Genomic DNA, 12,053 nt, shown 5'->3' with positions numbered 1-12,053 from the left:
CTATTATTAAGGTTAGTGGGAAACTAAACCAACCTAATCCAGACAGGATGATAAATGGCCTGGGCTCTTCAAGAATAAAATATGGGTGACCCCTCAAGGTAAAGAACAAAGACCCTGAGATGCTTGATAAAAGCCAAAGAAATACAGAATGGATAGTACAGAAAGGTAGTGATATGTACCAGCTATGACCACACGAGCAGTTACAAAAATGAAGATTATAATTGCCATGAACAGTTTCTTTCTACTTCGTGCAATGTATGTTTGTGCATATATAAATATTAAGCAGGTACCTTTGTTTTCTTTCCTGTCTTATTCCTTTGTCATGTAACATAATAAAATACATTATAGTATTTAAGTTATGGGACATCAAGAGAAGAGTAAGCATCACTCAAAAAAGTTTGCTTTCTATTCTGGGTAAGTGATTAACATATTTTTTGGTTATACACAAGAGAGTTATGTTCTATTAGATTATATTATGACCTTGTTGTCTTTTTTGGAGATTCAGTGTGATTTAAGGAAACGAGCTTGCGTGTCATATTGACAAGAGGTACACTTGTGAGAGTTAAACTTGATCATTAACTTGATTGGATTAAGACATTTTTGAGTGTGTCTGTGAGGGTGTTTCTGGAAATAATTGGCATGTTGATCAGCAAATTGGGGGCAAAGGCCCACCGTGAATTTGGTGGCATCCAGTAGGCTGGAAATCCAGATGAAACAAAGGCAGAAAGAGGAACCTGGGCAGGAAGCTTGATTCTTCTTGAGTAGGTGCATCTTTTGCTGCTGCTGTCATTGCCTGTTGACATCAGATTCCAGCTTCTTCCACTTTTTGATGTTGATTCATACTGTTGACTCTCCAAGGAGCTTCTAGGCCTCCAGCCTCAGATGAGGACTGAGGCTTGCCACTCTCCATCTCTTGCATTAGTGCCTGAACTCCTTCTTGTTTTGAGGCCTCCGGCTTTTTGGAATGAACAGCTACTGGTTTCTCTGGCTCTCTGGCAGGCAAATAGCCATTGTGGGACTATCTAGTCACCGATCATGTAAACCAATTGAATAAATCTCCTTTTATAATTACATATATTGTATTGGTACTAATCCTCTAGAAAATCCTAATACAGTAGAAGACCCTTCTTATGGGGTTATGTGTGCTTCCAGAATTTGGAACAGCTTCCCTGATCTATTATGTGCACAACCATTTGCCATCTTGAAATGTTAATACCTACCCACTGCCCCAGGCCCCTTAGACCAGCAGTTTCCTAACCTTCTTGGTACCAGGAACTAGCTCAATGGAAGACAATCATTCCACAGATGAGGGTGGGGTAGTCCAAGATTAGAGAACTTGCAGTGGGGTTTGCACTCCTATGAGTGTTTAATGCCACCACTGATCTGATAGGAGATGGAGCTCAGGCAGTAACACAAGTGATGCAGCGTGGCTGAGGACTCTTGTCTTAGACAGACCTTTTGCATGTAAACTCCAAAGTGCACTAACATTCACCTGTCCCTTGGAGATTTGATGTTTCTACTACTTATCTTCCTTAACAGAAGTTAGCTCCTCTGCTTCAAGTTAGCTCTACACCTCTCTCAGCTCCAACTTTGCCAGTATGCCCCCTGAAGCTGTATTTCTCCACCAGGAGGTCCTAAGTACCTTGAGGCTCTGGGGAAGTACCAGTTTTGATCAATAAAGAGGGTGTGTAGTGGAACACTGAGGGTTTGGCAGAAGGCAGGGTCAAAAGTGAAGCCCCTTCCTGACCCAAAGGAAGGGAGGCACAATGTAGTGGAGTAGCTATCAACTGCCCTTCCATCTCACCTCCCATAATTCAAGCTTTTAAGAATGAAGACAGCCTCTCTTTAAGAGGAGCTGAGCTCTCAAACTCTCACTAAGGTGTAGAACTCAGACTTCCATCATGCAAGGGCACGGCCTACCTGTCTGATAGGATTGATTTCTCAGTTTTCTCACAAATAGCTCATTGTCAGATTGTGTGAACAGCCATGAAAGTGTATTTGCGCTTTTTGCTCACACATACTGAGCCTGTGAAAAAGAAATGCTGCCATGGAGTGATGGTGATACAGAACTATCAGGGATGCTTCCATCACCTTCTCCAACTTGTTTCCCACGTGATGACATTTTCATATTATTTTTTTAAAAAGAGGAACCAGATGTTTTCCCAAAGGAACCTTTCTAACAATGTCTTCCTGAAAAATAACACACTGGAGCTGAGGGTTATCCTCAGAATTCCCCAGGTTGTGATCATAAATACTAAAACACTTTTCTTTCTTCACCTCAAATTAGTAGGCCAGAAAATGAAAATAATATTTCTTTGCATTTCTAGGCTAAGATTAAAAACTGAAAAGTCAAACCTACCTGCATGAGACTTTTTCAGCAAAATAAAGTGTACATAGAAGACAATCCAAATGAAATCATTTTAATAGAAGTAATACTGGCATATTTGCTGAGAGCCCATTCATCAGACTGTTTAATCCAGACCCAAGGATGTCAACCTATTGGCTCCCCTCTGGATCATGTGAGGACAGAACAGAAATTTCAAAAAAATAAAAACACAAAATAGCACTCAAAGGAAATTCTAAATTGCAACTTGGAGCAAATTTACTCAATATTTCTTTCATAAGAGAGTAAAACTGCAGTTTTATATTTAATAAGGCTGTCTAAAGGATATTAAGATAAATAAAATATCAGTTATTTCAGAATAAAAATTATTGAGAACCGTAACAAGTACAAAACTGGAAAGGAGAACAGGGAGTAAATTCAAGAGCTCATGAGAAGAGAATAAGATCAGCCTTTCTTGTGAAACGGGAAGAAAGATACACTTGAAGAGGAGACAGAGAAGTGCCACATGGACAAAGGGCAGGGAGAGGGTGGAAAGAGGGAAGGATCCGTTTCCTTTACCTGACATCACCAATCAACCAGCAAGGAGAGAGGGGCCAACTGTTTCTCTCGATAGACCAGAAGACTTCTGATGGTAGTGCTATGGTTTGCATAAGTGTTCCCCAAAGGTCCATGTGTGATCAAAGTCTTGGTCCCATGGTGATGCTACAGGGAGATGGCAGAACCTTTGAGAGGTGGGGCCTAGTGGGGTGGACCTTCTGTCACTGGGAGGATGGCCCACAGAGGGGACTGTGGGATTTGAACCCCTTCATTTCTTTTCCTCTCTCTTTGCTTCTTGACCACGAGATAAGCAGATTTGGTCCAACAGATCCTCCTTCTATGATGACTCATCTTGCCTTGGGCCCAAAGCATAAGGGCCAACCAATTATGGACTGGAACCTCCAAAACCATGACCCAAGATAAACTGTTTCTCTTTATAAACTGTTTCTCTTTATAAACTGTTTATTTCAGGTACTTTGTTATAGAAACAAAAATGTAACGTAGGCAGGGACTGGATCTGCTTTGTTCCCTATTGTAATACCCACTGCGTAGCACAGTGCATAGCATATTATTGATTCTCAAGTAGTATTTGTTGAATACAATGAATGAGACAGTATGGGTCTTCAGAAGAGAAAAATTCTGGAAATAGTTATGGTAGAACTGTGCTTTGGAATCAAAAAGAAATGAACAGCGAGTTTGCTAATCTGAGGTTAGTTGATGATGCATTTAAAGAGAATTGAGTCACTTCTTTCTAAGTTAAGAAATAAGAACAGCAAATGCGGTGAGATGGGAATTGGCATGATCAGCAGAGTGGAATGGAAAAGGTATAAGAGGGTTTGTGAGTGAGGAGAGGATGGGGGAGGCCAGGCTGGAAATGAGACCAAGGGTGGAGACAGCTGAGAGAGCAGGAACAGACCGGCAAGGTCTTGAGATCACAGGGACTTCTGAGGGCTTTAGGCCAGTATAGCATGTAGTTTTATAGCATGTAGGTTTGTAACAAGCTAAGCATTAATTCAAATTTTTACTCTAACTTCTGTGAATGTTCAGATGTGGACTAATTTATTTTCCTTTGTAGCTTGACTTGGGTAGGGATTGAGACAGGTTCTCACTATGTATTCCACGCTGGCCTTGAACTCACAGTGATCCTCCTTCCTCAGCCTTCTGAGTGCTGGGGTGATGGGTGTGTGCCCCTGTGCCTGATATTGTAGCCTAATTTCTTAATCAAATGGATAAAAAAGGAAAGATAAAAGAAAGATGAGTGAAAGACATGTTTGATATGTGTTATGTCTATTAAAATTATGATCTATTCAGATTTTTTACATATATAAATGTACCAGTATGTGTAGGTATAATGTACATGCACAAGTACTGACCACACCTATAAATGTTCCAATATTTTCTACAATGTTGGGGTTGATCACAATGATTAGAAAATCTGTCATTTAGTTGAGTTATATTTTGTGTGTTCTCTGTGTTGTAGGATTGGGCCAAGATAGACTCAAACAGGCTAAGCTTGAGGACCCAGGAGGTAGGCATGTAGGTGGGCTGGAAGTTTGGAGCTGCTGGGAGCAGAGAACTAGAATCAAATTCCCAAGTACTGACAAAATTGAAACACCTTGCCCAGAAGTCAGTTACTGAAATGAATGGACCTAAGGGTGACACAGTCTGACCAGGATCAGAGATCATGGGACTGGCCAGGTCAAATAGAGGGACAAATTAGTGGCCACTATACAGAAAAATCTAGAATTACTATGTGTTTTCCTCTTTGGAAGACCTCAAAGTCAAACCCTCTGCTAAGACCTGTTAGCCTCTGAAATTTTCTGCCTTCAGTACCAAACATGTTTCTCCCCATCCCAGCCCCATAGAATTGTCTATTAAAAAAGGAATTCTTGAGTTAATTTTCTTATCACTTATTAAGATGTCTTCTTATGAGGTTCTATTTGGTTTAATTTTTCATGCAAAAATATAGACTCATATATTAAGATTTCACAGGTTGGACATTCTTTTTTGTTGTTTGTTTGATTGATTGATTGATTTTTTTTTTTTTTTTTTTTTTTTTTTTTTTTTTTTTTTTTTTTTTTTTTTTTTTTTTTTTTTTTTTTGGTTTTTCTCCGGTACCGGGAACCGAACTCACGACCTTGCACTTGCCAGGCAGGCGCTTTTGCCGCTGAGCTAAATCCCCAGCCCCTGATTGATTGATTGATTGAGGCAGGGTCTCGCTATGTAGGCCAGGCTGGTCTCTAACTTGCAGAGATCCTCCTGCCTCAGTCTCCTGAGTGCTGGGATTGCAGGTGTGTGCCACCATGCCCAGCTAGAAATTCTTAGTTTAAGAAAAATCAATATAAAGATACAGGAGACACCTAGTTAAGAGAAGAAAATAGCTCATTGTTAGATGAGGGTGAAATGCAAGTAGGGAGTGGAGGGAAAGGAGAATAAAAGAGGTTTCCTATATCTTCAGAATAAATATTTCAAGGGAATTCACTGTTCACTTAAATGGAAAACAAAAATTCTCTTGTTTTCCTGGTGGATCTATGGATGAATAAAATATTAAGGTGAAAAATCAAAGAAACACCAGTTTGTGATCAATTATGTTTAGTTATTAAAACTGGATTATTGAATTTGAATATGTTGCAGATTTATATTTCTAACATTATCCAAAATCTCTTCCTGGTAAAAAATAAATTATAATAGCAACTTTCATACAGGGGAACTTTTAAGTGAACAGAGTCTTCTGAAAGTCACAGTTCAGTTTTTCTGTTCATGACCTTGGGATATATTGTACAAACTTTTGCTTTTATCACAGGATATTAAACCCCTAGAAACAATTTGAAATTCAATACAGATCTCTCTGGCCCTGAGACTTTAGATATTTTTCTCCCTTGCTTAGTTGTCCAACTATTTTAAAATCTTACTCTCTTTGATCACTGATAGGAATGTTGGCTTGCACATTTTAGCTTCAAACTCATGATTTTTTCTGAAAATCCTAACATACGAGTTTCAACAAGTTAACAAAAGCCCTATATTCTCTGTTCTATCCCTAAATATCTATCAGCTCATGTATTCAAGCTATTACATGTCATCTCTTGCTTGTCTTTTTTTTATCATACAGACTTTCAATTAGCCACTTGGGGGTCTGACCACATTTGCTAGGAAATAACTGTTTAAACATGTCTCCCTTCAACACATTTTTAATGGGATTCCCCTGGCAAAAGTAGATGGGATTTTAAAAACTGGAACCATCCTAGGAACAGAATTGTTTCTGGTAACTGCTAATGAGTTTCCTGGCTAGCATATATGGAACTAAAGTGACAGTTCCATTGAACAGAATGGATGACAGGAAGAAAAGGGGAAGGATGGTCACCTTGCAAAGGCAAGCTGTCTAGCTCTATCTGGGATGACTTGTACTTAGTTGCCTCTCTCTGCTTTCTTCTCCCTCCTTAAATTCCTTGTGTCTTCTTCCTGTTTCAGTGCTGAGATTCGGCCAACAATATTAAACAAGGGAAGGGAAATATAAAGATAAAACTCTTAAAAATAATATTGCAGGGAAAAATAAAATTTTCTTTTTCCTGTAAAAACTTTTTGTGATATACTATCTCTAAATAAAAGCCATAAAGTCTAATTGGCACTCATCTCAAAAGAATACTATCGGGCCAGGGATATAGCTCAGCAGCACAAGCGCCTGCCTGGCAAGCACATGGTCCTGAGTTCGATTCCCGGTATTGGAGAAAAAACAAAAACCAAAAAAAACTATTACGCTATCAGTAATACCTAGTGTTCACAAAGCTATTTCTAAGTTCCGTACATTGTGCTAAATGCCATATATATCCATATATTGCTTTACCTAATCCTCACAGAAATGCTATGAAGAAAGTGTTTTTATTATCTTATTATAAAGATGAGAGAACAGGCCTCAAGGACCTTGGTACATGGGCATTTGTTTTCTCTCATATTAACCATTTTAGACCTTTTACCAGAGGGCTCTGAGAATGGAAATCTTCTCACTCAATGAACACTAACAATCCAGAAAGTACAATCACTCTGTGTGTGTGTATGGGGGGTTATAGTATTTTTCAGATTGTAAAAGTGTTTGTTTAATAATTCAGCTTCTACCGATAGAAAATCTCCTCCATGTGCAAAAAGACATGCATAAGAATGCTCATTTATATTGCCGCTAAAATGAGTGAACTCGATTTCCATGCATCAACATCAGTAAATCTTGAAAACAATGCTGAGTTTTTGTTGTTCTTTTTTTAAAGAACTATTGACTGTACCATTTAATACAAAATATTTATGTAAAAATAATTGCTTAATAAAAACCATATTTAAACATAAAACAACAGAATGTTCTGTGAATACATACGGTACTTCTATAGTAAAAGCATAAAAATGTGAACTAAGCAAGCCAGATGTTGTGGAGTGTGCCTACAATCTCAACACTGGGAGACTGAGGCAGCAGAATTGCAAGTTTCAGTTACTGCCTGGGCAGTTTACTGACTTATGGAGATCCTGTCAGAGAAAGAGATAGAGACAGAGAGAGAGAGAGACAGAGAGACAGAGACAGAGACCGAGTCAGAGACAAAGAAAATGAGGATATAGTTCCGTTCAAACATCCCCTGGGTTCAGTCTTCAGAACCATCACCACGAAAAGGAAAAAGCGAACCAGGTGAGTAACACTTGCAGAACAGCTGTTACCTTGGGGATGGAGTAAATTAAGTAGAAGATACAAAGTTTCAACTATAATGTCTCATTTCTTCTGATTTAAAAAATAATATGAATAGGGCCAGGGATGTAGCTCAGTGGCCTAAGTGCTTGCCTGGCAAGCCAGAGGTCATGTGTTCGATTCCTAGTACCAAAATAATCATAATCATAATCATAATTATAATACAAATATAAGAAAAGTTAACAGCTCTAGGTACCAAATGGGTTTTTTACCTTTTCTCTGAAAGATTTTATATTTTAAAAAATACTTCCATTTTAAGAAAAATAAAAATAATATATGTTCAGGTTGTATAAAGCAAGAATCAGGCTGGGCATGGTAGCACATAGCTGTAATCCCAGCACTCAGGAGGCTGAAGCAGGAGGCTGAAGCAGTTCAAGGCCAGCCTGAACTGTATAGTGAGATCCTGTCTCAAAAAGATTAAAAAACAAAAACAAAAACAAAAAAAACAACAAAGCAAGAATCACCACACAGAAGTGCATAATCTCTTTTTTTTTTTTTCCTCCGGTACCGGGAACTGAACTCACGACCTTGCGCTTGCCAGGCAGGCGCTTTTGCCACTGAGCTAAATCCCCAGCCCCAGAAGTGCATAATCTCAACACATTTTTATTAAAATTGTTTTAAAGCAGATTTAACTAGATGCTCAACATAACCATAAAGCAATAAATAATCCATAAACTATCTATCTTGTAAACTCAGGGTGTCCTCTAAAATAAGCTTATTGTCAAATGTGTTCCCTAGTGATTTATTATGATTGTGTGTGCGTGTGTGGGTGTGTGTGTGGTTACTGGTGATTGAACTCCGGGCCTTCTCACTGAGCTACATTACTAACCCTTTAAAATACTTTTTTTAAGGACAGGGTCTCTCTAAGTCTCTAAATTGCCCAGGCAGGGCTCAAACTTATGATCCTCCTGCCTCAGCCTTCCCGAGTGCTATGATTATAGGCACGCACCACTGAGCCTGGCTGTGGTGAATTTCCGCATTAGGCGATACATTAGCTGCAAACCACAGGGCACCAATCCTCCAGGTCCCACAACATCAAGGGCAGCAGGAAGAACAGCTGACCATATGGACACATGCTTCTGTAGAGTTCTTCTGGGCCACCATCATTTGGCTGTGTGTCCCCAAATCCGATGACCCCAACCATCCCTCTTCGTTTTTCTTCTCTAACAGTGCAGATGCCCCTGTGACCACCCCTGAATGTTATTTAATTAGGCTAATGCAATTCCAGTAGTGAGTGTTCTTCATTACATTATTTGGTATCAGGTTCTGGGTCATGTCTAAAAATGTTCCAGCTTGAAAGTTAACCTAATCTCTTGTTTGTTTGCTTTTGTTTAGAATATTTTCCTTCTCTAGATTATAACATCACTGAAGAATGCTAAAGCCAGCATTACTTAAAGTAATAAAATGCTATTCATTTGTTAAGATATTTTGTGAGAAAATTATCTCTTTATGCATTTAAATATAATCCCATTCAATTATACAACTCGCAATCGGTACCAGTTTGTGGGTATGTATATATATTTTTAAAATATCTGCCTTGCTTTCAAAAATTATACAAATGAAAGAATGTGCTATGCACATGTACCAGTTCCCCACAATGAATATAATCACTATGTACTGCAAACATGCGCTAAGAAAATTTTTTTTAATTTAAATGATAAAAATGAATTACACCTGTATATACAATGGCATTGGAAAAATTCAATCTAGAGTTAGTGAGGAAACAGGAAGAGGACCTAATCCAGGAGTGAGTTAAGTATATAAAGTACATCCTATTAAATCTTATACACAGATCAGGAGGAATCCACTTACACAGCTCTAAAGCTTCCTCACAGCCAAGGGAAATACTGTCAGTTCCACAATTAGGTATCCAGAAGACGAAAACAAACGGGGACAATAAGCAAGGGAAACACAACTATCCCAGGTGTTAAAACAAAAGCAAATATTTTCCAGATATTGTCAGAGAGACTAAATATACCAACAAGTTTCATGACTCGTCTTATAAATCCCTTACTGTAGGCCCCAAGTATTATACCAAAGTGTATTCATTAAAGACATCGGAGAGGAGGAAGACGTCACAGCAATGGACTGGGAGCTGGAGAGGGAGGACAAGGGTGGTGATCCAGGGTCTACAATGTCCAACGGTTGCCCTTGACGTGATGCCCATTACTAGGATGGCCATGAAATGTATTGTCTAACCCAGGACCCGTGAGAATGAAAGAGGATACTATTAATAATTAAGCCCCACCACAGGCATGACTGTCCTGAGCAAACTGGGACATGTGGTCACTCTAAGTCACTGCTCATCACTCACTGACAGCCTGTTCCCAGCACAACCTGCCGTGGTGGACCTCGTGAGCCAAACTCATCCTATCCAGCATGGAATGGGTCTAACCTGCTCTAATTATAGGAGCTTCTGGGAGTTTCCAGACCATGTCACCAGAATGGGGTAAGCTTGCCTGTAAATTAGCCAAACAGGGAAGGTAATTAACAGAGACCGTAGTTAGAAATTGGAAACAGTGGCTTGAGAATCCAGCCTCCGTTAAGGAAAGTTTAAGGGAGATTTCTGGCGAGTGGAAGGAGGGATAAATTGGGTCATAATAATTGCAAGTAATTCCATGAAGAGGAAAGAAACACTTTCTTGCCCCCTTGGCCCTCTATGAAAGGCCCAAATGAAAGCTCTGGTGGATGAAAACTTCTTGAAGTTGGGTATTTTTATAATGGCTGAAGCTCTTAAATTGTGGTTCTTAAACACATGGTATGAATTGCCACAAGAGCTTATTAAAAATTAAACTCCAGGTTTTGATGCTCATGACAATGATTAGATTGAGATAGAACCCAGGATTCTATTTTATTAAGCACTGCAAGTGATTCTGGTAATGATGTCTCTCGCTACACTTTGATAAATACCACCCTCAACACTGCTTAAATGTCCCTTCATGGATCTAATCTTCCTCCCAAGAAAAAGCAACTTGGGCCAGCCTCGGAGAAGAGGACAGTGCCAGATCTGTTTGTGGACGGTGGAAAGTGAGGATGAGTAAGGGGGTAAGAGAGCTGGCTGGCTGATCAGAGATGCTCAACCCTCAGCCACCAGGACTTTGCTATCGAGTGAGCAAGGTTCTCCATTTGGAAAAGTTCTCTCCTCTCCAGGTTCTCAGTATGTTTCTAACAAAAGAACAACCCAATCAGGGACACAGGTGACCCTATTTTAACAATCATTTTTGGCATAACTCCTACTCTAGCAAGCTTCCCTTTACCAAGTAACAGTAGCTAACACTTAATGAAGATTTACTATGTGTCAAGCCCTTATGCTTCTACTTATATTCATTTCACCCTGAGTAAACCGGATGGAGAAGGTATTGCTTTTATCTCCACTTGATGGGTGAGCACAGAGTGGGGCTGTTGCAATGCACATCAAGGGCCACTGGGTACCATGTGACCTATGTCCATGGTCCCCCCCCACACACACAACTAAAACAGGAAACAACCTTACAGCCTTACACACTGGCCTTGGCATTGTGGGCCACAGAAATTCCATCACTTTCCCAGGGACTCATAGCTGCAGCTGAAACTGAAACCTCATAGATGGGGGGACAAAGGAGGGGTTTGTATAAGATATCTATGATTCTGCTGGAAACAGAATTGAACCAACTGAGAAATCAGTACATGTAGTCACATAAAGATAGGCAAGGGTGGGAAGTCTGGAAATAGCACATTCCAGGGATCAGCTGTGCCGACTGAGAATTTCCCAAGTCTACCTGGATAAGGAAAGCCCAATACTGCCTCCCCAGCTCATGTTAATGACAACTGAGAGTAAAGCCCCAAGCTGCCATTCTGGTTGTAAAATTTTTTCCGGTGATCTCAGACAGAATTAATGGTACCCTGGAAAGTGCTTTTATAATATGTTGTTTACATCACATTTGCATTGGAGTGTTTTGCTATGTCAATTTCCCTGCCAAATTCACAACCTGCTTGAGGGTAGGATGATGCTTTCCCATATCTGTGTCACCCAGCACCCAGAGGCAGCATGTCGCATATGTCCAACGAGACTTCTTTGCTTGCTTCTTTCTTCTCTCCCTTAAGTGTAAGGGACCAAGCTCTCTGCCTTCAAAGTTTAGTGAAAAAGATCTACAAATGACAACACAGCACTTTATATAGAAAATTATAGGGGAAAGCACGAAGTTGCTAAGGAGCCAGATAGGCTTGACTTAGCCAGTGAGGACCAGTGCAAGTTGGTAAAATGAACCAGACAAAGGAGAGGGAAGTGGGTATTCCAGGCCAAGTGGCACCTACAAAGTTAGGTGGCACCTACAAAGAAAAGTTGGGTGGCCTCTAATCCCAACACTCAGGAAGCTGAGACAAGAGGATCACCATGAGTTGAAGGCCAACTTGGGCTACATAAGCAAGTTCAAGGCCAGTCTGCATAAAAGAAAGAAAAGAAAAGAAAAGAAA

The sequence above is a fragment of the Chinchilla lanigera genome, unplaced genomic scaffold (assembly GCF_000276665.1).
Source record: "Chinchilla lanigera isolate Chin_1 unplaced genomic scaffold, ChiLan1.0 scaffold00016, whole genome shotgun sequence".
In the NCBI taxonomy this organism is placed as follows: domain Eukaryota; kingdom Metazoa; phylum Chordata; class Mammalia; order Rodentia; family Chinchillidae; genus Chinchilla; species Chinchilla lanigera.
This window is presented reverse-complemented; position numbering follows the sequence as displayed.